Source organism: Sceloporus occidentalis, unplaced genomic scaffold, assembly GCF_023333645.1.
Source record: "Sceloporus occidentalis isolate IW3139 unplaced genomic scaffold, rSceOcc1.0.p SCAF_162, whole genome shotgun sequence".
Lineage (NCBI taxonomy): Eukaryota > Metazoa > Chordata > Lepidosauria > Squamata > Phrynosomatidae > Sceloporus > Sceloporus occidentalis.
This window is the reverse complement of record NW_028317142.1, coordinates 55171-71810: the sequence shown is the minus strand read 5'-3', so window position 1 is coordinate 71810 and position 16640 is coordinate 55171. Positions and strand designations below refer to the sequence as shown.

Below are 16640 nucleotides of genomic sequence, written 5' to 3'. Positions count from 1 at the left end.
AAAAAATACCTTTTGCCCTACTTTTTTCCCATTTGAAACATCTTTGCGTACCGGGGGAACTCTGCATTAGTCTTAGGGTCTGCAAGTATGAAAGTTGACCCATGGACAACAAAAAAAAAACAAAAAAAAAACCTAAGGAACAATCAGTGTGGTGCGGTAAAATAATTTCAGTGGAATGTATTTTTATTTATTTTCCCTTACAGACAAAAAAACACGACCTTCAGCAAAATAAGAACAGTTCTGTGTTGTTGATTGAGGAAGGTCTTGGGCTGGTGGATGATGCAGTTTTGCTTGCAGAGGACACCATTAATGCTACATCTGTATGTATCCAGGTGTCACTGAATTAATTGAACCATAGAGAGTCATTTAATGTGGATTTAATGCTGTAATGTTGTCCATAGGTTTTGGAGACCCACCAAGAGGAGCTTCTTCTTTGGAATTCTAAACTGAGACACCATGTAGATCGTCTGGTAATGCAGATGGCCAAAAGAGACGCACTTGACATGGTCTATAAGGCAGAAGATTATGCAGCTGAACTACACAAACTTTCTGCTTCTCTAAATAGGTAAACATAGCAGTGTTAATACCAAAATGTAGTTATTAATTCATCCAGTTCAGTAATATTTCCCTGCCATCCCAGGTGACACTCAGGATAGACTCCTCCTCCGTACCTGAGATAGGGCAGGACTCAAAAACTTAAAAGCCCCCTCCCCTCCTACTAGCTCCAGTGTTTTTTCCTGCCCTACATCAGGTAGGGAGGACTCGTCATCCCTTTTATTGTTTTTTCCGGCTCCAGGTGGAGCCGTGTTCCCTGGGCTAAGCCCCCTTGCTGGGGGATACCCTGCACCTTAAGCCGGACGGCTGGTGCTGCGCTGCCCGGCGCTTGGCTATATTTGTACCTTGGTGGTCCCGTATGCTGCGATGTCCGCGGCTGTGCCTCGACGGCTCCGGCTGTGCCGCCCTCGTCCCGGCGGCGGCTCCGGCTGTGCCGCCCTCGTCCCGGCGGCGGCTCCGGCTGTGCCGCCCTCGTCCCGGCGGCGGCTCCGGCTGTGCCGCCCTCGCTCCGGCGGCGGCTCCGGCTGTGCCGCCCTCGCTCCGGCGGCGGCTCCGGCTGTGCCGCCCTCGTCCCGGCGGCGGCTCCGGCTGTGCCGCCCTCGTCCCGGCGGCGGCTCCGGCTCTTCTGCCCGCGTCCGGGGAGGCTTCCCGGTCCCCGAATCTGGGGCTTGTTGTGGCGGCCATAATGGCGGCGGCCGACTTCCGGTCCAGCCTCCTGCTCTTCCTGTAGTGCGTTCCAAGCCTCGTTTTCGTTCAAATTAGAAATTTTGGCGCCATTTCCCCGCTGTTGCGGATTTCTGCCTGATTCCAGCATTCTGTTTTGAGTATATATATATAAAGGTAGGTGATTTTATTTATTTATGTGTTCCTGCTGTTTGGCTGAGTGCTGTTACAGTTTTAGATATGTCAGCCCCGGATATCCCTGAGCCGCCCTCTGTTGAGGACAAGCCTAAGAAAGCTGTTGCTAAGTCCAAGCATGCCCAATGTTCTGGGTGTCACAAGGCTTTGCAGGATTCACGGAAGAAGCTTTGCTCCGCTTGCCTGAGGTCCGTAGCGGATTCTGAGCCGTCTGGGGGTAGAGAGTTTTTGACCTGGCTTAAAGAGGAGATGCAGTCTACCTTCTCTGCCTTCCGTCAGACCGTTCCTGTTCCTGCCTATCACCTTCCGGCTGCTCAAGACCCCGCTCTTCTGGGACTTCAGCCGTCGTTTTCTGACTCTGAATTTGACTATCCAGAGGTTGAGGAAGGTTCCTCGGAGGAAGGAGAGATCCGGGAGGAGAGTTCTTTTTTGTTCCCGGTGGAAGAGATTGAGACTTTGATTTCTGCTGTCAGGTCAGCCATGCGTTTGGAGGAGTCTTCCACTCAGAAGAGTGACCCGTTCTTTGGTACCAGCTTCTCCAAACGGTCCGCCTCTTTTCCTGTTCATCCTGCGCTATCTGACATTATCAAGCAGGAATGGAACCACCCAGAAAGAAGGGTTAACCTGTCCAGAAGGGTTAAGCGTATGTTTCCCTTTGATGAAGACTTTACTCAGTTCTGTGCTACCCCTCTGGTAGACACTGCGGTTATGAGGGTCTCCAGAAAGACTGCTTTACCGCTGGAGGATGGCTCTCATTTCTCTGACCAGATGGAAAAGAAGGCAGAGGCTGCAGTTAAAAAATCGTTTGAAGCTTCTGCTGCCATCCTTAAACCAGGTATTGCTTCTGCCTCGGTTTCCAGAACAATCAAGATTTGGCTCTCCCAGATCGAGGAGGATATTGCTGCCAAGACCCCCAGAGAGACCATTCTCAAGAATGTTGCGGCGGTAAGATTGGCTGTGGATTTTCTCTGTGATGCCTCCATTGAGAACATCAGGATGACAGCCAGAGCTTCGGCGCTCTCAGTTGCAGCCAGAAGAGCCCTGTGGCTTAAGGCCTGGTCAGCGGATAATGCCTCTAAAAACAGGCTTCTTAATATCCCTTTTAGAGGTAAGACTTTGTTCGGGGAAGAGCTGGAGTCCCTTTTGGAGAGAACCACAGGGGACAAGCACTGGATGCCCCAGCGAAAGCCTCCTTCTAAAAGACGACAGTCCTTTCGGCCATTCTTCCCGGGACAATCTAGGGGCCATGGTTCCAGATTCAACCCCTCGTCCAGAGAACAGAGCTTCCGAGGCAGATTCCCTCGTGGAAGGGGGAGATTTGACAGACTCGCATTTCCCAAAGCGTTTCAAGATCCCAAGAACTCTGCATGACGCCTCTTCCATTCCGGTGGGAGGAAGGCTCCGATTTTTCAAGGTCAATTGGTTCTCACTCACCCGAGACCCTTGGGTGACAGCCATTGTATCACACGGCTATCGTCTTCAATTCAGGACCAGGCCTTCAGACCGGTTTTTGATCTCCCACCTTCCTCCAGACCAGGTGAAGCGGTCGGTCCTGTTGTCTACCATTCAACAGTTGGCAGACCTCAGAGTCCTGGTTCCTGTTCCTTGGCCAGAACAAGGCCAGGGGGTTTATTCTCCGGTTTTCCTGGTCCCCAAGAAGCCGAGGGGTCTTCGTCTCATCATGGACTTGCGTTTTTTGAACAGTTACCTTCAGTTTGTCCGGTTCAAGATGGAAACCGTGAGATCCACCCTCGACACCTTATGCCTCAACGATTTCATGGCTTCATTGGATCTAAAGGATGCATATTTCCACGTTCCCATCCATCCATCGCATCAACGTTTCCTGAGAGTGGCGATTCCTCGGGGTTCGACTGTCCAGCATTTCCAGTTTCAAGCCCTTCCATTCGGTTTGTCGGCAGCCCCAAGAGTCTTCACAAAGCTTTTGGCAGTCGTGGCAGCGCATTTCCGGGTTCAGGGAATTTCAGTCATTCCTTATCTGGACGATTGGCTTATACATGCCCGGACAGAGCAGATTCTTCGGGTTCACCTTGCCATAGTGATCGACACGTTACAGGATCTCGGCTGGATTCTGAACTGGGACAAATCCTGCACCATTCCCTCTCAACAACTGACGTTTCTAGGTCTTCGCCTGGATTCCTGCTCCGGGAAAGCTTTCCTTCCTCCTGCCAGGATCAAGGGGATTCGGCTCCTAGTGCGCAGGGTTCGCTCTGCGCACCGCACTTCTTTGAGGTTATGCATGTCCCTGTTGGGCAAGATGGTCTCCGCAAGGTATGCGGTGCCCTGGGCTCTGGCCCACATGAGACTTCTTCAGAGATTTATCCTCGACAATCTAGAAAACAACCCTTTGGCTCTGGACAGGCTTGTCTGTCTTCCACCGCATGTCAGAGCCTCTCTCGCCTGGTGGCTCCAACGAAGCACCCTTGCTGCAGGGAGAAGATGGTCTCTTGTCTCCAAGGTTCTTCTCACCACCGACGCCAGCATCAAGGGGTGGGGCGCTACGTATCGGGACCTGTTCGTGCAGGGTCTCTGGTCTCCAGCCGCGAAGCTTCTTCCTTCCAACTGTCTGGAATTGCTTGCAGTAGAAAGGGCTCTGCATCACTGGGAACATCTGCTCACCGGCAAAGACATTTTGCTTCGCTCCGACAATCAGGCTGTAGTGGCCTATGTCAACAGGCAAGGAGGCACAAGAAGTCCTCGACTTCTCCGTATATCTCTCAGGATTTCCTTTTGGGCAGAGTCCCGTCTCATGACTCTGTCCGCTATCCACCTCAGAGGCACTCTGAACTTTCGAGCGGATTTCCTGAGCAGAACTCCGGTACTGAGCGGCGAATGGGCTCTACATCCGGCAGCCTTCGACCTCATCGTCCAACAGTGGGGCTTACCCGAGATCGACCTGATGGCATCCAGAGACAATGCTCAAGTTCCTGTTTTCTTTTCCCTCAAGCCTCAAGATCATCCTTTGGCAATAGATGCCTTCGCCCAGGAGTGGAATTTCCGTCTCGCCTACGTTTTTCCTCCGTTTGCTCTGATCTCCAGGGTCCTTCAAAAGATCAAGAAGGATCGCGCCTCCGTGATCCTAATAGCACCAGACTGGCCCAAGCGTGTCTGGTATTCGGACTTGATCACTCTAGGTCTCTCTCCCCCTCTAAAGCTCCCGGCTTGGAGAGACCTTCTGCATCAGGGTTCATTCCTTCACCCAAACCCTGCCGTGTTCCACCTGACGGCCTGGAGGTTGAACGCGAACTGCTGAGAGCGCAAGGTTTTTCTTTTCGTGTGGCTGAAACTCTTCTGCACAGCAGAAAGAAAATTACCTCTCTGCGGTACATTAAGATCTGGAAGAGATTTCACGGTTGGTGTTGTTCCAGAGGAGTTTTGCCATCTTCCTGTTCTTTGGCCTCCATTTTGGACTTCCTACAGGAGGGATTCGACAGTGGGCTTCAACCTTCCACTATCCGGGTTCATATATCTGCCATCAGTTCTCTCCTGGGATTCGAGCTTATATCTCTGCCTGCGGTTAGACGTTTTGCCAAGGCCATTGTCCGGATGCGTCCTCGTTCTGTCACCAGAATGGTTCCTTGGGACTTGAATCTCGTCCTTCGTAGACTAACGTTACCTCCTTTTGAGCCTCTTCAGTCGGTTTCTCTGTACTTTCTATCGCTGAAGACTGCCTTTTTAGTAGCCATTACTTCTGCTCGTCGGATTTGTGAACTACAGGCTCTGTCTATGAAGGAACCGTTTCTCAGTTTTTTCCCGGATAAGGTGGTTCTTTCTCTACCGCCGGAATTTGCACCCAAGGTTCAGTCGGCTTTCCACAAGAGTCGGGAGATCGTGCTGCCTACCTTTTTTCCTGCTCCTGCCTCGGCTGCAGAAGAAGCTCTTCACTCCCTCGATCTAAAGAGGTGCCTCGCCGTCTATTTGGAACGGACTCTGCCCCTGCGTAAGTCCTCGCGTTTGTTTGTGGCCACTTCGGGACCCAACAGAGGTGTCAGCATCTCCAAGACTTCCATCGCTAAATGGATTGTTGCGTCCATCAACTTGGCATATTCTGCGGCTGGCCAAACTGCTCCCGTGGGGATCCGTGCCCACTCTACCAGGGCGGTCTCCACTTCCTGGGCCGAAAGATGCTGTATTTCGCCTGACCAGATCTGCAAGGCGGCGACTTGGCGGACTCTCCACGCTTTTGTACGGCATTACCGTCTCGACCAGATGGCTCAGGAGGACACTCTTTTTGGTCGGAAGGTCCTTGAAGCTGTTTTGTCTCCTTAGGTCTTCCCACCCTTCTGCTTTGGTACATCTATCCTGAGTGTCACCTGGGATGGCAGGGAAACAGGAAGTTCTACTTACCGAGAGCTTCTTTTCCCTGCCAATCCCTGGTGACACGTTTTTGTTCCCTCCCTTCCTTTTCAATAAATTTTGTTGCATCAGATTGCTTTTCCTGTGTGGTCTTTGGTATTCACTGGAGCTAGTAGGAGGGGAGGGGGTTTTTAAGTTTTTGAGTCCTGCCCTATCAGGTACGGAGGAGGAGTCTATCCTGAGTGTCACCAGGGATTGGCAGGGAAAAGAAGCTCTCGGTAAGTAGAACTTCCTGTTTCATATAAGTCAGCATTGCCATCTACCTTGGTTTTGTCACGGTATTAAGTTAAATGGAAGTCAAATCTAAATTGCTACAAGCTGGGTAGTAGAAGATGTGATTATTTTATTAAAACAAATGCATAAGCAGAACAACACATCTGCTATTCAAAGCTGTGAACCTTAGTTGTAGAGTTTGATGTGTTTTAAATGGTTTTTTTACTCATTTTGCTACAAACTCTTTTCAGCAAAAACATATTTTAAAGGGACAATATAATAATATATCTTTTTTTGTGTGTGTTTCCAGTTCTCTTTTAGATGTAAGGAATGCCTCTTTGAATGCCACCAGTGCGATCCACTCTCACACAGATATCAAAAATATGATTGCGCAATCAGAGGTTCTTGCAGAAGAGTGTAACCACACAGTTACAGGAGTCCTGGCAATGGTAAGGTCTTCAAAGAGCGTCTAAAGAACATGGAATGGAAAAAAGATTACTGTTAGTGTTATCAATCCACAATTACATTTTAATAGACAATTGTATTAACACTCTTAATAGACTTGTATCCTAATGACATCCATATGCTAAAACATATACAAAATTTAGGTTAAGGTACACCTTCTATAGCCAAAAATCTCCAGTACAGTATCAAAGATTAAGCACATTTTATTAGAACGTGGGTTTTTATTTTTCAGATTATTTTTTTAACTAGATTGATTAATGTTTATTAGAAATAATGTCACTAGTTACTGTTACTTAAGATCAGACAAATCATTGTCATCAGTTAACCCTATGAACTATATGATATGTCGCCTAAGGTTTTAGCCCTAAAAAGTAAGCACTGATGTATAGTTTAGTTAACTGGCAAAAAAACCCAACTAATAAGTTGTGGCTTCCCTGGCCTGGTACCCCTGTAATAAAGTAACCCAGAAAACATGTGTCTTACAATGACAGAAATCATACACGAAACCCATAGAAGAACTATAGAATGGATCTGGTCACAAACAAAATTCTCCTTAAAGTAAAAAAATAATTTAGATGTCCAGTCTTATGTGAAAGCATCAACATCCGATCACTTTCCAGACCTCTGTTTGCTTAGTGTTAGAATATATTTTGTCCTTCACATCACAACAATGCAAAAAGCTTATTGGATCTCAGGGTTATGGACCCCCAAACATTATGTAGATAACTTTTTGGAAAAGGACCATCTCCTAGAACTCATTTTGTTCTAACATTTTATATTATATTATTATTATTATTATTATTATTATTATTATTATATATTATATTATTATATTGTTTCTGCTGTGCTTAGTTTTTAGTAGTTATCCAATGCCTACATCATAGTGTTGCCTATAACATTTTTTTTTTTTAATTGTCCATTTGATTTGTTCTTATAGCGTTCATATTAAAATATGTATGGTGCCAACAAATGGCACCCTTGACCAATTTAAACCAAATATTAAGATATAATGCACTTGATAAATGTGTAAATGACAGACAACATATACCACCTGACTTGAGCTTAATTTCCCAACCTACCTTGCTGACCATCGTTAACATTTTATCACTGCAGGTATAGCATTGAAAAATCGCCCTCAATAGAATATACAACTTTCACTCTAAGAACACAAACAAACACAAATAATTTTGACTTTTTACATCATTTAAAAAAATCTGATAACTATATGTTTTCTTTTAAAAGGTTTCAGGGGGAAATGGATCTTTACAAGTTGCACCAAAAAATTCTATGAAGTTCAGCACACAACTTCTAAATGAGGCCAAAAATTTAAGTCTTAGCACGGAAGGTAAGGGTTTGGGAACTTTTGAATGATATTTTTGTACCATATTATACTATATTTTTGTCAATACCATAGCTTTACATAACTTTAGGAGTATTAGTTACTTTAATAATGATAGACGTTCTTATTTGATCCAATAAAAGAATGGTTATATGAGGACGCATGCCACAAATCTACGACTTACGTAAAGGTAAGTTACCAGCTCCATCTGGCACTGGCCCACAAGGCATTTACCCGGTTTGCCAGTTGGCCAGTCCGGGCCTGCATACAAATAGATCACTGTTTATTTCAGTGATTCTGTGTCATTTTGGATCTTTTAAACAAAAAATGGAAGCTGAAAGGTTATGTGGCTTCCGCACTGTAATCAAATGACACTTCGGTATGACAATGTGCGGTTACCATCATCATCAGACAGGGCAGAAACGCCTACTGACAAAAATAAAAATCCAATTTCTTATGCCCAACACTTGTTTGTCCTTGACAGTTCTTCCTTTCACATATTTAAATTGGTAATCTTCTCAAACTCTTTTGTTCGTTCCCATAGGTCTTGTGTCTGATTTGAACGATCTGAAAACAAAAGCAGATACAATACAAAAACGCACTCATGCATTTACACGTCAAATAAGTGAACACCTGCTTGCTCTGAGAAATTTACCAAATGGTAAGTAGCATTAAGGAGTATTCATTTACTTCTAGCTGTACCTACAAATTGTACTTTCAGTAATAAAAATGTGCAACTCTGATGGAAATGCAGACAAAAGAGTCTTTGTACAGGTGCACAATAGAAACACATAAATGATTTGCTTCGGTTTAATTCTTGACCATCTCAGCATAATCCTCTGTTCATTCCAAATGGGCATCAACAAAACAAAGCTGAATTTTATCCTAGTGTAAAAGGTATCTTCTTTACCTATAAAACAAAGAAACTTTTTTCAGTTTTTATAGCAAGAACCTATTAGTGTCTGCTTTTTTGTTGCCTATGTTCCTGGAAAAAACATTTACAGTATTAAATAATTATTTCTTGGGCATATTTATTAGAGTAGGTGGAACACTGCGTTTAAAAGGGAGGTACCGCAAGTTGTCAGACATTATATATATTTGAAAAGACTCTAAAAGAAGAAATGTATGGTTTTGCGATGACAACGTAATGAATACAGTAATGACATCACGCTTATGTCATTAATGAGACATTGCTATGCTTCAGAAACTGAAAATGTGATGAGACTGCCAAAAAAAAGAGAGGTCTCCTAAGATTTATTTGCTAAACATATTGCTGGAACAGAAGCTTTAATTATTGATTCAGTTCAGACATACAATGCCTAGACTTCCTTCTGAGAGCGAGGCCTGCTTACCTGTTAATGGCTGTTCAGTGTGATTTTTCTGACAAAATAAGTCATTAAATGCTGTGAATATGTTTCGATACACACTTAAAGGCTGTAACCGTGCTCCTAACAAAAAGGTGTCCTTCTTTTGCCTTTTGAAATGTTGAGAAGCATAATTTCTGAAGTAACCTCTGAGCTTCCAAGCCCATGCTTTTATTTCTTGCAAAACAATCACTGCGTATCCACATCCCCAACAGGGCAGGAGCCACATTAATGTCTGTGAGTAATTTAGTGTGGGGTTAGTATTAAAATCGCATTCATTCGCATAAGAATAATCCTCATCAGGATTTTGTGTCCTAAATTGAGAACCACTCCTTAATTCGGGTTTCAATAACAGCCTCTTTATATGTACTTTTTCTTAGAAATGTTTTCCCTTTTCTCAATTTTCCAACTTCACTTTTCAAAGTGAAAAAATTCATAATTTGCTTTATCTACCCTGGAACAGATACCAGTGAGAAACTACAAGCTGCTAAAGAGCTTGCCTTGTCTGCCAATGTCCGTGCAGCTGGCACTTTAAACCATATCACGAACTTCAACCAAAAGGTGTTAACTGCGTCCTCTGCGCTGTCCAAAGTCAACGACACGCTGCGGAAAACCAACGAGCTTCTAGCGGACTCATCCAAGACAGGTATGTTTCCTGCATTAATGCGCTCGCTGATACTTTGCTGCAAAAATATAGGGGGCACGGAATACTTTGGCATAGAATGTACAATCGTTATGGAAGAGGTTTAATATGCTGCTCTGTAAAGCCCGAGCAAGAGCCAAAGCAGAGCTTGGCCAGGCTTATTGAGTCACCTCAAACTCTGGAGACAAGCAGACAAAACTGACCAAATATCTCTTATCTACTGTCAAATTCTAAATTTCATGTAATAAGGGACCCCATTTCCAGCTTGACTACCAGCTCATGGTCTCCCTCCCCCCGAAGAGCTGTCACAACTGCAGTGAACCAGAAGCGTACACACCATGACAGTTCTTCGGCCTGATAGAGCCTTCAGCCTCAAGAGGTTGAGCCCCAAAATAAGAAGACAGGGACTTTGGTGATCCAAATAGTGTGGAGATATATACACATATACAGGTACCACAGAATGCCAGGTCAGACAGTAGCCAGCGCTGGGTTTGTTATACTAAACAAGTAGTCAGAAAAAGCCAAGGTTGGTACACAGCGCAGGTAGTCGGGATAGCTGGGTTTGGTAGCTGGGTTCTGGAACAGATTCTCCTGATACGTATAACAGGAACACAATAGGGTGCTTCTTAATAGCAGTTCTGGGTTTTTAAATCCATCGCAGGGATGCCTCTTGTTGCGCGGCACAGGTTGGCCCTCTAGTGCGCATCACAAATTTGCCTGCAGCCCGATGGGACTGCGCTGCAGACGGCTGTCGGGTAGGCACTGGCAGAACTGGCTGGCTGCCGCTTGGTTGCCGGTAGTAGGACTTTTCTTCATGACAAAGGCCATGCTAAGAACACACAACGCACCCGAATATAAGGTTCACCTATGTTAATGTTTTTATGTATACTGTATGTGCAAGCTTCTAAATATGTTTGGTTTCACCAGCGGTAACAGCGGAAAGCAGAATTAAAGAAGTGGAAACGCAGGCCAACATTTTATTGGATAGACTGAAACCTTTGAAATTGCTTGAGGAAAACCTAAGCAGAAATCTATCTGAAATTAAAGAGCTTATTAGTCAGGCCCGTAAACAGGCCGCATCGGTAAGTGTGATAAAAGTGTTACGGAAAAAAGAGTTTCAACTATTACCTTTTACTGATGACTTATTAGTCAGCCATAGATAGTATAAGGCATATTTAGAATAAAGGTCTCAGTACCATAAAAACAACCCCTCCGATGGTTAGCACTATTTTTATCAGTTACCATACAAGTGGAAGCAGATTTCCAAGAAAAACACATATCTAGGTGGTTAGCCAGGCGAGGAAGATGGCCGCATAATCCGAGAGCTCCGCACCACCCGCTCTTACTTTCGCCGATTAACGCCTGTTCTACCTGACATGGGACGAAACAAGAAGGCTCCCACCGAGCCTGCCACGCCGGGGACCAGCGGCAGACACCCGCCGGCGTCCCTCCGGGAATATTTTCATCCCCCGGCACTTCTACACTCGGAGCCGGAGGGGCCTGTCATGGCGCCGCCCCCCACGTGCTCTCAATCTTCGGAGGGCTGCCCTTCCCCGCAACGCACGGACGATCCACCGGAGCTTACCTCGCGCGACTGGCGCCGCATCTTTTCGTCACTGCCGACGAAGGATGACTTCAGCCTCCTGGTTGCCGAGGTGAAGGAGACGGTGCGCGCCGAGGTTACGGCCATGCGGGCGGACATTTCGCGCCTCGATACGAGGCTCTCTGCTAATGAGGTCCGGGCGCGGGATGTGGACCGACGGTTTGCTGCCTTCCAAAGATCCTGCTCCTCGCAACTCGCTACGCTGTTCTCCCACCTGGAGGACCTTGACAACCGGGGCCGGAGGTCCAACATCCGAGTGCGGGGCTTACCGGAGGGCGAACGGCCTGAGGACCTCAAGAGCATCCTACACTCCCTCTTCTCCTCGATTTTGGGCAGGCCCGACGGCCCCGATGACAAGCCGATTAAGTTCGACCGGGCTCATAGGGCCCTGAGGTATGGAGGGGGCCCCGGGGATCCTCCCAGAGACATAATTTGCTGCCTCCATAGCTTCGCGCTCAAGGAGGAGATTATGGCGAAGGCGAGGGCCCAACGTTTTTGGTCCTTTGAGGGCCATAAGATTTCCCTCTATCAGGACCTCTCCCGATATACGCTCCAGGCCAGGAGGGCTCTCCGCCCGGTTACAGCGATGCTGCAGGATCGCAAGATCGCCTACCGTTGGGGGCACCCCTTCGCCCTGGTGGCACGCAATGGTGCTACGACGGCCACTGTGCGGGCCCCCGCGGACGTACCGCGGTTTCTCCGGGCCTTGGACCTGCCGGCGATCGAAACGGACGACTGGCTCAACAGGGACCCGGGACCCAGGACGCCGCGTTTGCGCGACGGGACGGGAGGTGACCGACGCACGAGCTCCGTTCGACGCGGCGGTGAGGATCGCCCCCAACCACCGGAGGATTGATGGGCCCTGCTCCCTGGGTGCTCCTGCTGCGAGGCGCTCGGAGCTGGCTGGACTTTGCTTTCGGGACTTTGCTTACCTGCTCTGTGGGTGCCAGCCTGCCCGCCGTGCCCGCCGCCGCGGTCGTTTGTGAGACTCTCCTTGCCGGGCCTCGCCGTGTTTTAGGACGCTGCCCGCCATGTGTTCCCATGGCCCACGTGAGCCACCGTTTTGCTTGCCTTTTTGTTTTGTGATATTTCCGTTTGTGTTTCCCCCCCCCCCTTTTTTTTTTTTTTGTTTTTCTTGTGTGTGTGTTCTATTGCGGGCCTGCCGCTACTGCTGTCCGGGAGATCTCGGCGTTTTGCTGGGCTTCGTCTGTTTTTTTACTCCCCTCCCCCTCTATTGACACGTATGGCTCTATAGGCCTCTGGACAGTTATGCTTTCCTATAGTCTCTACCGGAGCTTTCTCTGCACACACTCACTCACTCCTCTGTATGGTCCCGTATATTATTTCTATTTCTATATATATGTATGTATGAATATATATGTATATCTAAATGTATATATTTTTTTTTTTTTTTTTTTATTTTTTTTTCTCCGCCACCGGGGTGCCCCTATGCTCTGCTGGACCCTCTGGCCCATTACGGTTAGATTTATCGGTCTGTTCGTTTCATGAACCATGTCGACCTATGCTCTGCACACTGGATGCTGTTTTTTTGGTCTGTTACTATTGTACCACTTTCTATCACGAATGGCTCTATAGGCCTCTGGTCAGTTATGCTTTCCTATAGTCTCTACCGGAGCTTTCTCTGCACACACTCACTCACTCCTCTGTATGGTCCCGTCTATTATTTCTATTTCTATATATATGTATGTATGAATATATATGTATATCTAAATATATATTTTATTTAGATTTTTTTTATTTTCCGCCACCGGGGTGCCACTATGCTCTGCTGGACCCTCTGGCCCATTACGGTTAGATTTATCGGTTTGTTCGTTTCATGAACCATGTCGACCTATGCTCTGCACACTTGATGCTGTTTTTTGGTCTGTTAATATTGTACCACTTTCTATACTCACGAGCATCACGGTGTCTGCTTTCGTTATTCTTGCTGGCGTTATAATGTCCGCGATTGTTCTACTGTGCGGGTGGTGTGTTCCTCGCACACTACTTTATTTGTTACTCACCGTTGCGTTGTTGCTGCTGCAACGTTCACTTCTTTGTCTCCTAGCCTCACTTGCCCCGCGGGGCTTTGGTGTCACCACACTCGATACTGGTGGTCCTGTCTTCCTCGGCTGAGGCGCAGGTTTCCTACCAGTACGCGACACATTCTCCCTACTACTCCTTTACTCTCTCCCCTCTTCTTGTTATCGCCCTCTCCTACTTTTCCTCCTTCCTGTCGCTCTCATTTCCTCCCCTTTCCCCTTTCCCCCTTTCTCCGGGAGGCCGGGTCTCATCCTCATATAGATGGCCTGTCGTCCGACTCCGCTGACCCTTTACTCGATAAACGCCAAGGGCCTTAATCTTCCTGAGAAGCGGTCTAGGGCTCTCAGAGAATTTCGCTCCCATAGGGCCTCGGTAGTTTTTGTGCAGGAGACGCACTTTAAAGAGGGACAGGCTCCTGGCTTCCGGGACAGGCATTTCCCCACCGGCTTTTTTAGCAACAATCCAGAGGCCAAGGCCAAGGGGACTGCAGTCCTGTTTGCTAGATCGGTGCCTTTTGAGCTTAAGGGTACTCTCCTGGATGAATCCGGTAGATACACTGTCGTGAAGGGTCTTATTTCTGGGGTCATGTACACATTCGCCAGCATCTACCTCCCTAATAGGAGCCAACACACCGCCCTCCGCTCCTTTCGGTCCCTACTCTCTGAGTTTAGTGAAGGCGTACTGCTAGTCGGTGGAGACTTGAATGTCCCTCTGGTTCCTCGCTTCGATACCTCCTCTGGTACCTGTAGTACCCCGGTGAACCAGTTGCGCTCCATGCGTAAATCCCTAGCGGAGCTCCGCCTGGTCGATGGTTGGCGTGCCCTAAACCCGGAGGCCCGCGACTACACTTTCTATTCCGCGCCTCATAACCGGTATTCCCGGATTGATTACATTTTCCTCTCCCAGTCCCATCTTGACCTCTTATTGTCTTGCACGATCTTGCCGATGACTTGGTCGGACCATTCTCCTGTCTGCTTATCTCTGACTTCGCCTCTATCCAAGCCTGGGGAGTGGACGTGGAGACTCAATGACTCCTTTTTGCTGGATGAGACTTTGGTGGCTCAGACGGGGTTGGAGCTAGAGCGGTATTTTAGCGAGAACTCTACGCAGGAGACGCCCCCTCTGGTTGTCTGGGAGGCTCACAAATGTGTGATTCGGGGATTTTTTATACGGCATGGGGCGCAGCGAAAGAGGGCTGGCGCCCAGGAGATAGAGCACCTCACCTCACGCATCGCGCACCTGGAGGCCATTCATAAACACACCCTCTCTGATGCTTCGTACGGCGAGCTGTCCTCCCTAAGGGGCCAACTTGCAGACGTTTTGAACTCTCGTTTCCGGCGGACTTCGCTGTACAATGGTCGTTTTTTTCAGGAGCATGGCAACAAGTGTGGTAGGCTCCTGGCGCGGACGCTGAATCCGCATAAGAGGCTCACACATATACATAGGATTAAGACCGTTGCTGGCGCGGTGTCCCCCTTTCCCTCCAAAATAGTGGAGGCGTTTCACGCCTACTACACATCCCTCTATAATATCCGCCAACCGGGGTCCCCTTTGGGCTCGCCGTCCAGGCACGAATTGCTCCATCGGTATCTCTCCCGTCACATTAAGCGCAAACTTGCTCCTGACGAGGCGGCCTCGCTCGAGGAGCCGATCTCTGCTGAGGAGCTCTCTGCGGCGCTGCAGGCTTCCCAGAGTGGGAAGTGCCCGGGTCCGGACGGGTTGCCTTTGGGGTACTATAGGACTTTCTCGGAGAGGCTCCTCCCCCATTTCCTTAGAGCTGTCAATTCCATTCAAGAGGGCCATAGGTTTCCCCCCCAGACGTTGGCGGCCACAGTCACGGTGCTGCTTAAGGAGGGCAAGGACCCCTGCCTCTGTCAGAGCTACAGGCCCATCTCATTGCTGAATGCCGACCTTAAGCTCCTTGCCAAGACCGTTGCGCTGTGACTGGCTCGTTTCCTTCCCCGGCTGGTCCACCCGGACCAGGCGGGGTTCGTTCCCCGCCGCGAGGCCCGTGATAACACTATTCGCCTTTTGAATATCGTCCACAGGGCGCGGGCGGAGGCTCGCCACATTCTGCTCCTGTCCACCGATGCCGAAAAGGCGTTCGACAGGGTGGACTGGGCGTTTCTGCACGCCACTCTGCACCACCAGGGGCTGGGTCCTGTCATGTTGAAGTGGGTTTCGGCCCTTTATGACTCCCCCACGGCCCGCGTCCGGGTCAATGGAGTTCTATCACCCCCGGTCTCGATCGGGAATGGCACGAGGCAGGGTTGTCCCTTATCCCCTCTGTTGTTCGTTCTCACCTTGGAGCCCTTCCTTGAAGCCATCCGCTCCAATCCCGACATATTAGGCTTTAGTGAGGGGGGCGTGTGCCACAAGGTGGCCGCCTATGCGGATGACCTCCTCTTTGTGGTCGACCGCCCGGTAGTTTCCCTGCCCAACATTCTGGAGGAATTTCGCTCTTATGGGGAGCTCTCGAACCTGAAAATCAATTTCTCTAAATCTGAAATACTAAACATTTCGGTGCCCTCGCCTCAGGTCCCGCACCTTGCCTCTAGCTTTCCCTTTCGCTGGTGCCCGGGGCAGATGAAGTATTTAGGGGTCTGGCTGACATCTGACCCGGCCCATCTCTTTCGTGCTAACTTTGCCCCTTTACTGCTCAGACTGACGGAGGACCTTAAGCGGTGGTCGCCTCTCTTCCTCTCATGGATGGGACGGGTCAACGTAGTGAAAATGAACTTGCTGCCCCGGGTCCTGTATCTATTCCAGACGTTGCCAATTCGGATACCCCGGGGTTTCTTTGTCTCTCTCCGTCGCGCGGTCGCGGGTTTCGTTTGGGGGGGGCAGGAGCCCTAGGCAGAAGTTTTCGCAGCTGGTCCGCTCCAAATCCAGAGGAGGGCTCGCGCTGCCGGACTTCCATAAATATTATCAGGCCACCCAGCTCCTCCGGATCATAGATTGGAACATCTCGCCTGCGCACGCCAAACCTTGGGTGGCTCTGGAGTTGGGCCCCGAGCGGGGTAGGGTGTTGCACGCGGTCTGGGGCCCCGGGGCGGGCCGCGGAGTAGGCGCACACCCCTTTATCTCTGCGACTATGGCGGTGTGGAGGGCGGTGGGCCGTGGTGCCCCGTTCTCTTCGTCGCCTTCGCCTTTGTTGCCCCTGTGGGACAATCCGGACTTTGC

The 16640-nt window shown here is 48.8% G+C and overlaps 1 pseudogene; it reads left to right on the top strand.

Moving 5' to 3' along the window:
* The window catches only part of LOC149279536 (laminin subunit alpha-1-like), a 60023-nt pseudogene that overhangs the window by 34088 nt on the left and 9295 nt on the right, over positions 1 to 16640 (top strand).